At 35.5% G+C, this 16923-nt stretch overlaps 1 pseudogene; it reads left to right on the top strand.

Moving 5' to 3' along the window:
* Positions 1-1844, top strand: LOC120126266 (annotated as a pseudogene).
* Positions 1845-16923: the final 15079 nt, after the last annotated feature.

The raw sequence follows: 16923 nt of genomic DNA on the forward strand, positions 1-16923 counted from the left end.
ATGTAGTAGTAATTATAAGTATTTGTTTTAGTTTATTAACAACAGATATGACACACACATATATATATATATATATATATATATATATATAAAATAAGGTACAGCGTGATCTTATATTACTTTAAGCCTAGGAATATTCTTACTTTATATTGGAAGAGCTGACTCCGGCTCCGAGTTTCTCTTTTTCCAGCGTCCCTAACCCTATATGTTCGTTTTCTTGATCACGTCCAATGCCAGTTCCGTCAGCCTCTCCGATGGCCACATGGGACTTCCACAGTTCGACTTAGCCTCTCAAGATTCCTTCTTTGCTGTGGAGTTCGATACAAGTTTTGATCTTTCGGTTGGTGACTTCAATGGTAATCACGTCGGCGTCGATGTAAACTCGGTTGTTTCGATCGTTTCGGTAGATGTTAAGTCGAAAGGGGTTGATCTTAAAAGCGGGAAAAAGATAACAGCATGGATTGAGTATCGAGATTCAGCCAAGTTGGTCCAGATATGGGTTAGTTATTCATCGATGAAGCCTCGGAGACTGGTTCTTGTTGCCCAACTTGACCTTTCCAACCAATTCACAGAATATATGCATGTAGGCTTCTCTGCTTCTAATGGAAGAGGTTCTGCAATGCACTTTGTTGAACATTGGCGGTTCAAAACATTCGGTAATTGCCAGCCTATGGTCGATCGGATCAATGGTACTTGCTCGACGTGCTCTCGCGACGATTCACTCAAAAATCGCCCTCGTAAAAGAAGTCTGTAGGTAGGAAAAAAGGCTGTTGTATTGGGATGCTTAGTTGCATCCGTTGCTTTCGTAACAGCAGTCCCATTTTGTTTCTTTGCGGTGAGGAAGTAGAGGGGATTGGCAGAAGGGACCAAAAGTGCAATTCCTAAAGTTCAAACCAACCATGTACTGGTCACTTGCAGAGATAAAATCTGCTACAATGGGGTTTCACAAGAGCCGAATATCGGAAAAGGTGGTTCGGCAGTTGTTTATAAAGGCTATGTCCCGTCTGCCGGAACCGTGGCATTGAAGCGGTTCGATTGGTTCAGCGGAAAAGAATTCACTCGTAATCTTTTCAACAGAGTTTTCCGTCATGGCCGGTTGGCTAAACCACTGCAACTTGGTTCATCTTCAAGGATGGTGTTGTGAGGAATCTGAATTTATCTTGGTCTATGAGTACTTCTACAATGAAAGCCTCGACCGACACATGAGATTAAAGGTAGTTCTCGGGGTCGCTTCTGCTCTTTCATTTCTACATGAAGAATGTGAAAGACAGATAATACATAGAGATGTCAAAACATGCAACATCATGTTCGATGACGACTTCAATCCCAAGCTCGGAGATTTCGGTTTAGCCCAAGTGTATGAACATTGTTGCGCGTCTCGGTACGATACAAGCCGGGACGATAGGATATCTGGCACCGGAGTACGTTTATAGCAGTGTTCCGACCGTGAAAACCGACGTTTACAGCTTCGGAGTGGTTGTCCTGGAGGTGGCTACGGAAAAGAGGCCTGTGGGTGAGAATGGAACCGTGTTGGTTGACTGGTTTGGGACCTGTGGCTGAAAAGGAAACTGATTGAGGGTGCTGATTCAGGAATGTTGTGCAGGTACAATGTTTTGGAGATGGAGAAGATGCTGATGGTGGGACTTTATTGTGTGCACCCCAACCCTTAGAAGAGACCGACGGTGAAGGAAGCTGCTAGGATTCCCAAAGCTGAAGCGGAGCCTCCGGTTTTGCCGTCCACGAGACCAACGATGAGTCTCCGGTCTCGTGTGTTTGCTGAATGTGGAGATACGTTGAGCTTGGGGGGAGATAACAATGCTAATGATGATAATCAGGGTGGTTGACACCGTGTAGCCATTTCAGCAAGAGCCGAGTTTGAAACAACATGAAATACATTGTAACTTGTATAAGAAATATATGAAACTCCCTATTTTGACAGAATCTTTCTCCATCTCCCTCTAAGGTCTAATAATCATATTATTCAAATTTAACTCTAAAATTATTTAAAATATTTATTATAATTATTTAATTAAGAAAAAAACATTTTTTAAATTTATTTTTTATAATATAGTATTTACAATAATTAATTGACATGTTAATTTATGGGTCAATTTATTATTTATATTCTGCTAATTAAGAAAAACGTTTTAAAAATAAAATTATTTAATAATTAGAATTAATTGCATCATATGTCCCCAAACTATGACCCTTATTTTAAATTGGTCCCTAAACTATGACTCTAATTCTAAATTAGTCCGTAACTTTTGAATATTACAACTTCATCCTCAAATTATGACTCTAATTGTAAATTGGACCCTAAATTTTATTTCTTCAAATTTCATCCACAAATTTATCCAAATATGTAATCAGTTTCAACCATAGTTTAACCTAAATTTTATTTTCTTCAAACATATAATAATATAGCTTGACAAAAGGATTTTAGTAACAAGAGATGTGATTAGTATATTACGTATAATTTGGGATAAAATTGAAATGTTCAAAAATTTTGGGAACTAATTTAGAATAAAGATCATAGTTTAGGGATGAAAGTAAAATATTCAAAAGTTTGAGGAATAATTCAGAATAATAATCTTAGTTTAGGGAACTAATTTACAATGAGGGCCATAATTCAAGGAGATGTGATGTAATTAACTCTAATAATTATTTATATTGATTTTAAATGTTTTATTTAGAGGTTTGGTCGGCACAAGTAGGAATGTTAAAAGATACTCGACCAGGTTGATCTGACCTGTCGAACCGCCGACCCGAACTTAAAAAAAAGGTAATTCTCTAAAAAAATTACCTTACCAGTTCGGGTACCCTACCCGTGATTTTTCTCGGGCAGTTGGACCAGGTTTGGATCGAATTTTTTTATAATCGAGTACTCGACTCGGTCATATTAATATATAGTTGAAATTATGTTTTTATTTTAGGTTCTTAATATTTTTATCTTAAAATTACATTTAAATCCCTAATTTGTTTCTTAGATTTGTATTATGTACTTTTAAGTTTTAAATTTTATAAAAAGTTTTTATTAATTTGTAAATAAGAGATTCGAAAAAATCACGATCGATATTAATAAATTTAATTTTTTATTTTGGAAATAAACTTTAATATATATATATATATATATATATATATATTAAAAACTAACTTCAAATCACTAATTTATGTGTATGGATTGTGCATAATGAATTTTTAAATTTTTATGTATTTTTACGTATTAAAAAATAAATAAAAATAAAAATAGATGGATAAGTTATGTATGTCTCGAAAATGTGGGTACCCAAATTTTATAAATACCCGACTATAGGGTACCCAAACTTAACAGGCCGGGTCACGGGCCAACAATTATACTACCTGAAAAACCAGGTACCTGAAAATACGAGTACCTAATTTTTGTAGAACTTATATTTTGATATAACAAATAAGGGCAAAATGTTTTTGGACTAAATTGAATTTATTCAAAGTCCAAAAAAAAGTTAAAAATATGTTTTTAAATGTTTTTCAAACTTAGTCGAACCTTTTCAAAATATACTCGATCGTTTTCGCGCTTTAAAGTCATGTTTCCAAGCTTCTCTGGCTCAAAGGATCAATCCCTTTAACCAAAGGATCGATCCATTGGACAACAGTGAGTTTGGGATCGATCTCGTTACAAAAAGACCGATTCATCTTGGAAAATGATCGATCCCTTCCCAAAAAGGATCGATCCCTTTGGTATAACGGTCGAACTATTTGAAAAATGATCGATCCCTTTGATAAAAGGATCGATCCCTTATGCCTTGTTTACATTTCTTATCCTTTGTAAAAGGGGAATGGTTATAGTTTAGCCTTGAAAAACTAGAGAATTGTAAAGGTTACTCTTGAGCCTAAAAAAAGAAAAAATAAATTTATGAATTTGTTAAAATCCTTAGTGTGGAGGTAAGGTAGTGGATGTAGACTTTGGTTGAGAAAGTTGAACCACTATAAATCTTGCGTCAAATTCTTATCTTTTATTTCCTTCCACACCAAAGATTTTTAAATGCCAATTCACCTCCTCTTAGCAGTTTTCGGTTGATCTTAAGAGCTAACAATTGGTATCAGAGAGGGTCATAATCAACAATTTAAAAACTTTGTGAAGATCCTAGAAGAGATATATCAATTTTTTCATTCAACCGATAAAGATGGCTTCAACCTCCGGCTCTTACTACATCGAAGATTCTCAACCGGTTAACAAGACATCCTATTTCAATGGAGCAAATTATGCTTATTGGAAGAATAGGATGATGCTCTTCATTCAAGCTACCGATCTAGATGCTTGGAGCTCAATCTTGACAGGTCACTCTACTCCAACTAGAGCTATGGCATATTGGAGTGAAAGAGAGAAGAAAGAGTTCCAACTCAATGTTAAAGCTATGCATATTTTGTTTTGTGCATTAGGCCCGGATGAATATGGAAGAGTCTCATATTATTCAAATGCCAAGTATGCACATTTTGTTTTATGCATTAGGCCCAGATGAATATGGAAGAGTCTCCTATTGTTCAAATGCCAAGGAGATTTGGGACAAGCTCCAATTTACCCATTAAGGAACCAATGAAGTGAGGGAGAAAATCAGTATTTTCAATCATAGCTACTAGAATTTCAAGAAGAAATTGGATGAATACATCAAAGCTATGATGAATAGATTTTCTGTGATTTTCAGTGGTCTCAAGGGATATGGAGAGATCATCCCTAATGAGAAGCTTGTTAAGAAGATTATATATTCTCTTCCAAAATCTTGGTAATTGAAGAAGATGATGATCATTGAAGTGAAGAACTTAAAAACTCTATCGCTTGATGAACTTATTGGCTCCCTTCTCACTCATGAGATGATGGAAAAAAGGGATATGGAGTGATCATCCCTAATGAGAAGCTTGTTAAGAAGATTATATATTCTCTTCCAAAATCTTGGTAATTGAAGAAGACGACGATCATTGAAGTGGAGAACTTAAAAACTCTATCGCTTGATGAAATTATTGGCTCCCTTCTCACTCATGAGATGATGAAAAATGAGGAAGAACAATAAGAAGAGAATGAACAATAAAAGAAAAAGAAAAAGGTGTTGCCTTGAAATCCCTTGCTCAACATGAAAGCTCCTCAAGTGAAGAAAATGATGAAGAAGAAGAAATGATCAAGCTCTTTAAGAAATTTCAACGGTTCATGAAATCCAAAGAAGACAAGAAGCATGAATCAAGCAAGAAGAAAGGTCCCCCAATATGCTTTGAGTGCCAAAAGACGGGACATGTCAAGTATGAATGTCATCTCCTAAAGAAGAAGTGATCAAGCAAAAAGAAGGCATTTGTGGCAGCTTGGAGTGATGAAGAAGACTCTGATGATGAAGTAGTAAACCTATGTCTCATGGTCATTCAAGAATATTCAATGGTAACTTCTAACTCTTTTGATTCAAATTCTTATTCATTTAAATACTTACAAGATGCCTATGATGAGTTGTATTTGGAATTTGAGACCATGAATTCCAAATATAAGAAATTAATTTCAAATTTTAAAGTTGAAAATGATTTGATTTTGAAAGCAAAAGTTGATTTTGAAAAACAAAATGAAACTTTGAAAATTGATTTAGAGCTTACAAAAATCAAAATCAATGATTTAGAAAAAGAAAATTTTGATATGAAAGTTAAGCTTGAAAACTTAACAAAAGAAAAAGAATTAATTTCTAAAACTAACTCATTACGTTTAAAAATGGAAAAATGCTCACATTGCCATTTTCATGGTCATTTGAAACATACTTGTCCTTTAAAGAAAGGAAAATGTCTTAAAATTAGATAAGTATGAATTTCTAAGGGATCAAGGGGATTTAAAACTAACGTTCAATGATCCAAAGCAATTCGGATACCAAAATCCAATTAAATATCTCTTGTAAGTGTGTGGGAGCAATGATGACAAAAATGAAGATATTCAAATGCTCTAGCCACACTTGATATGGAATGGGTAACCTCTAAGCTTATTTTGATTATCTTACATAATTGGTTGCTCATTTGGTTTAAGCATGCATGAGTTTTGATTTTAAATGATTTTATGTTTTTATCTCGTGTATGTTAAAAGGTGTTGTGATTAACATTTTCTAAAGTGTTAATGATTCTTCATAAATGTTTGTTCATCATAATGAATTTTGATCAAAATTGGGTTTAATGCTTTGTTTTTACAAATTTTAATTTTTTACCTTAATTTAAATGTTTATACATGTGATTTACGGCAAACGATATATCTCTAACAATTGATATCAATTTTTCAAATGCATAACATTTTTGGATAACTTTATGCACATGCACTTAAATACAACAATTAGAATTGCATAAAGTATATTAGACTTTGATATATTGAATTTCATGTGCTACTAAAATGTTTGTTCATCTTTGTTGAAATTTAATGTCTTTTAAATGTCAAGCTTTCAAAGTCAAATTTTTGTTTGGAATACATTTGTTGAGGGGGAGCTTTTGATTTTTCAAATGGTTTTAATGTTAAAATTTCAACTTACTCTCCATTGTTATTTTGAACCATAAATTTTTGAATTATTTTTTATATAACAAAAAGGGGGAGAAGTATAGATTTGAAAAATTCAATTTCAAGAATGAAAAAGGGGAGCTTTAATGCTTTCCAAAACATGTCTCTTTTTCATTAAATGTTTTATAAAGGGGGAGTTTTGCAAAAAATTATTTTTCAAAGGTTTTGTTATATCAAAAAGTGGGAGATTGTAGAACTTATGTTTTGATATAACAAATAAGGAAAAATGATTTTTTGACTAAATTGAATTTATTCAAAGTCTTCAAAAAAATAATTCAAAATCCAAATAAAACTTAAAAATATTTTTTAAATGTTTTTCAAACTTAGTCGAACCTTTTCAAAACATACTCGATCGTTTTCACACTTTATAGTCATGTTTCCAAGCTTTTATGGCTTAAAGGATCGATCCCTTTGACCAAAGGATCAATCCTTTGGATAGAAGTGAGTTTGGGATCGATCCTTTTACAAAAGGATCAATCCATTGGACAACAGTGAATTTGGGATCGATCCCTCGAGGAAAAGGATTGGTCCCTTCCCAAAAAGGATCGACCCCTTTGGTATAATGGTCGAAATATTTGAAAAATGATTGATCCCTTTGATAAAACGATCGATCCCTTGTGCCTTAAAAGTTGTAGGTAACGTCTATTTCGATCCCCAACAGCTCCAAAACATCCCAAACGACTAGAAACAACTAGTAACTCATTCTAACTTATCAAATCATCCCAAGGACACTTGAAGAAGATTACTACACCTATCCAAGCTTAGAGATCAAGAGAAAAGAGTTTTCATTCAAATTTCCTTCATTTTTCTCTTGTACATAAGTGTATAGAGCTTAATTGAATATCTTTTGTTTTTATTCTTGTGAGCTTAAATCTTTGTAAACACCTACCTTGTAAGGTTTCTTTTTTACATTTCTTATCCTTTGTAAAAGGGGAGTGATTATAGTTTAGCCTTGAAAAACTATAGAATTATAAATGTTACTCTTGATCCTAGAAAAAGAAAGAACAAATTAGTGAATTTGTTGAAATTCTTAGTGTGGAGCTAAGGTAGTGGATGTAGACTTTAGTCGAGAAAGTCGAACGACTATAAATCTTGCATCTAATTCTTAAATTTTATTGCTTGCACACCTAAGATTTTTAAATATCAATTCACCTCCTCTTGGCAGTTTTCGGTTGATCATAAGAGCCAACAATTTTAAACTCTTTCAAAAGAAAATTTTCACTTGAAAATTTATTTAATGGTGTATTTAAAATTTAAAGGACATAATCTATATATTTACTTGCATATTAATTTAGTATCCATATTTAACTTGTTTCATCAAAAAAAATATTTTAGATTTGAGATCGTATAGTTAAAATTAGTTATTGTTCAGTAAATCAAAAGTCAACGTTAATCACTCGGTATAAATTTAATTTACGATTAAAAGAATTAATAAATAATGATTATATAATAAGATTTTTAAAAAAATTAATTAAATAAGTTTTAAGAAATTCAGTAATTAAAATTTGAAAATTATAATCAATCCTTTATTGACGTGATGGTAAGAGATGATAGGTCCTTTGAATAATGTTATAAATTGGTTAAGAAATATTGATTTGATATTTTATAAATTAAGTACATGGTCAATTAGTTAAATATCAGATACAACTGACATATTATAGAGTCTTTAGCACTTGTGCACAATTTTTTTAATAAGTTGCACTCTTTGACCAGACGAAAAGATGTTATATATTTAGACTTTGGTAATGATGAGGCAAAATTCAAATATTCATATATAGCTAATGTCCCCTTTGGTTACAGTTTGTTACAATTGAACTATAGAATTGTAAAGCATGTTATTTGATGATACATGCATGTCATCTTTGCTTGAAGAACTTTTATATGCCTCTAGGTTGAAATTCCATGTTTATATGTAACCATGCTTTGTAGGTTAATTTGTGTGTTTTGACAGCTTTTGTAGGAGATCGACTTTTGTAGGATGAAAATTATTGGGGGTGAAATTAAAAGACGACTTTTACAGATGACACACAATTAAAAGTGTACTCCGTGTTTTTGCAAATTTTTTGGATTATGACTATTAAATATGACACACATTATTGTAAGTCATAAATCGTTCAGATTTTAAGAAACATGACATTTTTTTATGACACACATGTTTTGCAAGTCATAAATTATCGTGTGTCATCGTTCGTGTGTCATTAAAGGTATATTTTCTTGTAGTGAGTATTAAATAATTGATTGGATAATGTATATGAGTGCATATAGGAGTAAATCAATTGCATTAGTAGATTGTATGCCCTTGTTATGATTGAGCATGGTTGATATGCCTTAGTTTTAGTTCATGGCATTATATAAATGCATTAGATGAGTATTAGCATATATTTTTTTGTTTGTATATAGAAAGGGGTTAGAATATACTAATATGGATAATGAAGTATAATCTTTGTGCTAAAGCATAACTTTGATTGGGTTATATTTATATAGAAGTATAAACCCTTTTATGTGACTTGCTTATTTGGTATTTAATGCTTGTTGGATGTAATTTGATTCTAATTCAAGTCTGATTAAGTATCGATCAATCAATGTGATTTCTTCGACTTCATTTTCTACTATATTGAATCGAGGGTGTTACATCATGGTCCAATCAATACTTATAATAAAGAGGGGCCTTGAGTGCAACACTTTAAACCAGTGCAACACCTTAAACCAGTACGACACACAGTTGACCGACCAAAATGCCACACGGAATCACCAGAGTGGCTAACCAAATTTTCTTTTAAATTTTTTCGTTTTTAAAAAAATGATCATTTGTAATCACTCATGCTAAAATAAATCAACTACAATTTAAATAAAATAGTTTATACTAGGAGCTCCCAAAATAATATTTAAATCATACAGACCATAGTTTAAAATGAGTTACGACACATACAAAAATATACAAATCGAGGTTTACAATTATGCATGCCCTCTAAAGATGAACTCGCGACGTACTCTACACTATCTGGGTCTGGATCACTGCTGTCAAAAAGTCCTCGGACTGCTACTTGACTAACCTGCGTAAGGAAACAAATTCCAAACTCTGAGCTAACAACTAAGCCATACTAAAAGTGTTTATGACATGCTCTAACTAAGTGATAAACTGAAATAGCGAGTATACTCGTATAATGCACTCTCTACTCTATGGTAGACATCATGGTACGACTGAGGATTCTGCATATTGAAGATCACACACCCCTCTAGTCTACTGAGGATAGTTGCCTGGAATCTCTACATCGGTTAACCCCTTCGACTAGCCCACTCCTTGAGTGTTGGACCTTAAGCCCAAGCTACTTAGCTTTAAGTGCCTCGCGCACTACCTAAGGATATATCCAGACTGAAACTATACTTTCGATAATGCTAGCATTTTATAAAGGAACTCGGGTGTCCTGATCGTTTCCCGAGCATCATCCAAGGCTATTTTATGTCATCCTAATTGAATCTTGTTTTTAAGTGTAATTAATATCATTCATATTCTAACTTGCAGTCTTATTTGATGATATAATGAAGTGTTCAGGTACCTCTAGTCTAATTCCCTTAAAACATGACATTTTCCCAAAACAGATTGAAAGTATCGATACTAGCCCAAGAATATCGATACTCCTGCAATAGTTTCGATACTTTATATAAGTATCGATACTTTTAAACATTTTGTTCTGCCCAATTTCGAAACTTTATAGGAGTTAGAAACTATGACCTAAAGTTTCGATACTCTTGCAACTCAAGAATTTATCCAAAATGAAGAACAAGTATCGATACTATCCCTATAGTATCGATACTCTACCTGCATAAGTCATAAATCACATACTAAAATACTATATTCTTAATCCCAAAGACCCTAGTGAGGTCCCCAAACATGCTTAAATTTTTATTTGATCAACAATGGTCATAATAGAGGCTTTAAACACATTTATAACTCTATCATAAGAATTTCACCATGGAAATGTTTATCATGATCAACTCAACCATTTAAACTATTTTGAACTTTTAATTACTCACTAAGATTATAGAAGAGTTGTAAAGGTGTTAACTTGCTTATTTTATGGCTAGAACTCTCCTCAATTCAACCAATGCTCAACTTTTCTTTGCATTTTGATTTGGAACTCTCTCCCACTTCCTTCACTAAACAAGGTAAGAAAATGGATTACTAATCTATCTAGAGGTTGGATATATTCTAACTAACTCCTTAATATCCAAATCATAGCTAGAATCCATAGATTCTCACAACTCACTCAAAACCCATTTTTGGTTCTATGCATAAAAACTAATGAAATTGAACTTATATTGAAGCTTGAAGAATAAGAAGTTGAAATCTTACCTTGGCTTCACTCAACTAAGCTTGAATTTTCTCTAAATTCCTCACTTTAGGAAATGATGAAGAAGGGAGAAATATGAGAAGATAAGAAGAGTGTTTGGTGAGTTGTGTAAGGTGTTTTGGTTCACACTGAAAACATAAAATATGAAGGGATTTTCATCTTCCAAAATCACTATGGGTAAACTCACTTTTAGTCCATTTACTCTTATTTAATAATTTACTCATCCCCAAACAATAACTCTCTTGGGCCCTAACTGAAGTCCACAAACAACAACTTTGTCCAACTATAATATAAGGTCCAATGGCTCAACTTTGGGCTTCAAATTGACCCGAACTACTAACCCAGGATTCGGGGCGTTACAACTCTCCCCTCTTAAAAAGAAATTTCGTCCTCAAAATTTACCTGGATAGAAAAGATAAGGATACTAAAGCTTCATATCTTCCTCGATTTCCCAAGTAGCTTTTTCGACCCTATGATTCATCCAAAGTACTTTTACCAAAGGGATCTTTTTTTTTCTCAGCTCTTTCACTTTCTTGGCTAGAATTCTTATCGGTTCCTTCTCATAAGACATGTCAGGGCTTAACTCGACTTGTTTTAAAGATAGGACATGCGATGGGTCAGAACGATATCTTCGGAGTATGAATACATAGAACACATTATGAATGCACTCTAACTCTGGTGGTAAGGCTAAACTATAATATATCGGTCCTATTCTCTCAAGCACCTCATAAGGACTGATGAAACGTGAAGTCAACTTTTATTTGCATCCAAATCGAAGTACCTTTTTCAACAGGGACACCTTAAGGAATACATTGGCTCCTACTTTGAACTCTATTTCCTTACGTTTCAAATCTGCATACGATCTCTGCCTATCTGAAACCTCTTTAAGTCTACTTTGAATCACTCTGAACTTTTCTTCAGTTTCTCAGATCAGAACTGGTCCTACTATTTTTTCTTCACTAACCTAAATCTTGCAAAGAGGAGTTCTACACTTGTGTTCATATAGAGCTTCGTATGGAGCCATCTGAATACTTGACTTATAACTGTTATTATACGCGAACTCCACCAGTGGTAGGTGATCTTCCCAACTACCCTCAAGATTCGTAATAACACACCTAAGTATATTCTCAAGAATTTGAATAAAACGCTCTGACTGACCGTCTGTCTAAGGGTGAAATGTGGTGCTGAAATAAAGATTGGTACCTAGGGAACTGTGAAGAGCTTTCTAAAACCGATAAGTGAATCTAGGGTATCTATCTGAGATAATTGAAGTTGGGACTCTATACAACCTCACTATCTCGTGAATGTACAGATGCACTAGTCTCTAAGGTAAAGTCTATTTGAACCAGTAAGAAATGAGCAGACTTGGTCAACATATCTACTATTACCCACACAACATCATATTTGCGCCTTATCATCGGTAACCCAATCACGAAATCCATCGTTACTCTTTCTTATTTCCACTACGATATATGAATCGGCTGGAGTAACCCTGAGGGAACCTGATGTTCTACCTTAACCTGTTGGCATACCAAACATTTTGCTACAAACTCAGAAACCTCTCTTTTCATACCCGACCAAAAGTATAAAGGTCGAAGCTCTTGATACATCTTATTTCTATTAGGATGGATATAAAGCGGACTACAATGAGCTTCATGAAGGATCTTACTATGCAACTGTTCAACAGCAGGCACACATAAATGACCCCTAAATTACAATACATCATCATCTTGCATTTCGAGCCATGGGGCCTCACCTTGGCGAACTTGTTCTATCTGAGCTCTTAGGTGACTGTCTGAACTTTGAACTCTCTTGATTTCACTCACTAACTCGGGTTATACTCGAAACTCAGCTAATAAACCTCCATCACTGGATATACTCAGGTACGCTAATAAAGCTCCATGACATCGACTTTCGGCTTAGCGCATCCACTATAACGTTTGATTTCCAGGGGTGACAATCGATAACACAATCGTAATCCTTAAGCAATTCTACCCACTTAAGCTGCCTCAAGTTTAGCTCCTTGTGGGTAAGCAAATACTTTAAACTTTTATGATATATAAAGATGTGACATTTTCCCCCAAACAAGTAATGTCTCCAAATATTGATTGCGAAAACAATCGCAGTAAGCTCTAAATAATAGGTGGGGTAATTCTATTCGTGAGACTAGAGCTGACGAGATGCATACGCTACTACCTTTCAATCCTTGCATCAGCACGTATCCTAAGCCATTTAACGAAGCATCATTATACATGGTAAATTCCTTTCCTGACTCAGGCTGGGTTAAGATTGGGGCTTGGGTCAACAAAGTCTCCAATTGCTCGAAACTATATTATTGTTTCTCACCCCACACAAATGGTAGACCTTTCTAAAGCAACTTTGTCATCGGAGTGACTATCATTAAAAAACCCTTTACGAAACGACGATAATAGCCCGTGAGACCTAAGAAACTGCGTACTTTAGTTACACTCTTAGTGGCTCCCACTCAATAACTACTTGAACTTTCTATTGTTCAATATGGATACCATCCGCTGCTACTACATGTCCCAAAAATGAAACCTCAGACAACCAAAACTCGTACTTTCCAAACTTAGCGAACAACTAACGGTCTCGAAGGGTTTAATGAGCTATACGAAGGTGTCACTCATGCTCATCCTATGATTGCAAATACACTAGAATATCATCTATGAAAACCACCACAAACTGATCCAAATACGAGTGAAAAAATTTATTCATGAGATCCATGAATGCTACCGAGGCATTGGTGAGTCCAAACGGCATTACCAGGAACTTATAGTGAACGTATTTTGTCTTGAATGCCATCTTTGTTATATCTACTTCTTGACCTTTAACTGATAATATTTAGATCTCAAGTCGATCTTGGAGAAGATGCATGTGCCCTTGAGCTGGTCAAAAAGGTCATCGATTCTAGGTAAGGGATAACGGTTCTTGATAGTCAACTTGTTCAACTGTTGGTAATCGATGCACCACCGCATTGACCCATATTTCTTCTTAATGAAGAGAATCGATGCTCCCCACGGTGAGATACTTGGACGGATAAAAGCTTTCTCTAGCAACTCCTAGATTTGAACTTTCAGCTCTTTTAGTTTCATCGGTGCCTTGTGATAAGGAGCAATGAACACCAAAGCGGATCTTGGCATTACCTCAATGTCAAACTCTAACTCTCGATCCGGTGGTAAACCTAATAACTCATCCAAAAAAATGTCAAAAAAGTCTCTAACAGTTCGGATGCCCTCAATCCACAGAACTGCTACTCTGGTATCGATTACATGAGCCAAGAAGGCTTCATAACCCCAATTCAACATCCTTTAAGCTTTAAGAGCCGACACAATCCTTGCGTACTTGGGTTTTTCTCCAAACATCACAATCTACGTCTTATCCTCTTTCCTGAGTTTAAGCTGTCGAAGCTTGCACCTCAACCTTACATCATGCTCTGACAACCAGTCCACGCCCAAAATTAGATCAAACTCTCTGAAAGGTAGCTCCATAAGGTCGCGGGGAAGGTTTCACCTTGAATTTCAATAAGGCATCTACGATAGACCTTATCCACTAGGACATCTAATCCTAAAGGGCTAGATACTCTGAACCCTATCTTAAGTTTCTCGAATGGGATACTCTGATCCTGAGCTAGATCATAACAGATATAGGAATGGCTAGATCTTGGAGTGATTAACGCAACAACTGGAAGAGAAAAACACTATTAAAGTACCTGACATAACATATGATGCATCGTAATCCTCGAGCAAGATCTCTAGGCTCTACATTGTCCCCTGATTAGCCCGCACCTCTATCAGTCTGACTAAATGATGAGCTACTACCCCTATTAGATCCTCTACCCCTATGAAATATAGGAGTTGACCTCTGCATCGCAGCTAGTATCGTATCTCGAGCCTCTTGGTACTCTCTGATAAAATGGTCTAAAGAACCATATCTAAAATAATCTTTGGACCCTTGACGGTATACCCCTGCATGCTTTCAGTCTTAAACTAAGCAAACAGGCTGAGACTGTACCCTCGACGAACCTCTAGAGCTTGCTACTAAGGTAGTGACCAACGATCTCCTATGATGATCAGACCTACCACCTTATCTTCTTGCCTAATAGGCTGGTCTGCTAGACTAGACCGGTGAGGCTCTCCAAGAACCACGAGAGTCTCGTACTCTTTTCAATGACTATGATAGTCCAGATGACTCTACAACTCCCATAACCTACCTAACTGGGAGTAGAACTCGCAACTGTAGCTCCTCTCCCCAGCACCCTCTCCAAGGCCTTGGCTTGGCAGACCAACTCAATAAAAACTCTGGGAGGATTGGCAGATACATGGGTAAGGATATCATGGAGGTGGCCCTCCTTGAACCTCTTATAGTGAAAATGCTCCGACCATACTAACTCTGGTGCATACCGACTGAGTCGAATGAACTCTACCTCATACTCAAATACAAAGTGGTCTCTATACTTTAACTGTAAAAACTGATCCCTCGTCTCATCCATGTGAGCCTCACCTACATACTTCTAACGAAACTCATCCAAAAACTAATCCTATATAGGTCACTTTGGCTCCATAAACATCTCGACTATATCCCACCAGTCAATTGCGTCACTCTTCAACAATGAGGTAACACACTCTAGCATACCCTCGGAAGTAAGGTATAGCTGACGAAGGGTCCTCTGAGTCTCCCTTATCCACTGATCAGCCGCTACTAGGTTGTCATCTCCTGAACTGAAAAAGTATTTGGTCTGATACCTCCGGAGCCTCTCAACAATGGACTCTTGTGAAGCTACGACAGGTGGGGCTGGCGGGGATGTCTGACTAGGTAGGGCTACTGGAGTCCTGGGTAAGGCTCTAGCTATGTTCCTCAGGTAGCTGTCATCTCCCTAAATAAAGTTGCCTCCTCAACTACAACATCTTTGGGCTCCTCAAAACCTATCTCAGGAATAAAATCATCACCGATATCGCCCACGAGGGAAGCTGTACTCTCGTATCTACCCTTTTGACTATGACATGGGCTCTCATCCATATCTAACTCTGAAAATGTAACAATACGAGGAGTTACTATTACTATTTCAAAAGAAGAAGTACTTTTTACATCTCTAAAGGCATGTATACTCATAAACTTTTACTGACTCTGACTTACATGTCCTAGGAACGTCTAAACCTGACACTCTGATACAACTAAATATAACACCCTAAACCAGTACGACACACAATCAACCGGTCAAAATACCACGCGGAACCATTGGAGTGGCTAACCAAAATTTTCTTTTGAGTTTTTCCATTTTTAAAAATGACCATTTGTAATCACTCATGCTAAGATAAATCAACTACAATTTAAATAAAATAGTTTACATTAGGAGCTCCTAAAATAATATTTAAATCATATATACCATAGTCTAAAATGAGTTACGACTTATAAAAATAAACAAACTGGGGTTTACAATTATACATGCCCTCTAAAGATGAACTCACGAAGTACTCTGCACTATTTGGGTATGGATCACTGCTGTCAAAAAGTCCTCAAACTGCTCCTCGACTAACTTGTGTAACGAAACAAATTCCAAACGCTGACCTAACTAGCCCAGTGTGACACTAACAACTAAGTCATACTAAAAGTGTTCGTGACATGCTCCAACTAACTGATAAACTAAAATTGTGAGTATACTCGTATACTGTACTCTCTACTCTATGGTAGACATGATGGTGCGGCTGAGGGTTCTGCATCTCGGAAATCACACACCCCTCTAGTCTTCCGAGGTTGGTTGCTCGGAATCTATACATCAGTTAACCCCCTCGACTAGCCCAATCCTTGAGTGTTGGACCTTGCGCCCAAGCTAGTTAGCTTTAAGAGCCTTGCGCACTACGTAAGTATATATCTGGACTGAAACTATACTTTTGATAATGCTAGCATTTTCTTAAGGAACTCGAGTGTCCTGATCGCTTTCTAAACATCATCCAAGGTTATTTTTATGTCATCCTAATTGAATCTTGTTTCTAAGTGTAATTAATATCATTA

Source organism: Hibiscus syriacus, unplaced genomic scaffold (genome assembly GCF_006381635.1).
Source record: "Hibiscus syriacus cultivar Baekdansim isolate YM2019G1 unplaced genomic scaffold, ASM638163v2 tig00110457_pilon, whole genome shotgun sequence".
In the NCBI taxonomy this organism is placed as follows: Eukaryota; Viridiplantae; Streptophyta; class Magnoliopsida; order Malvales; family Malvaceae; genus Hibiscus; species Hibiscus syriacus.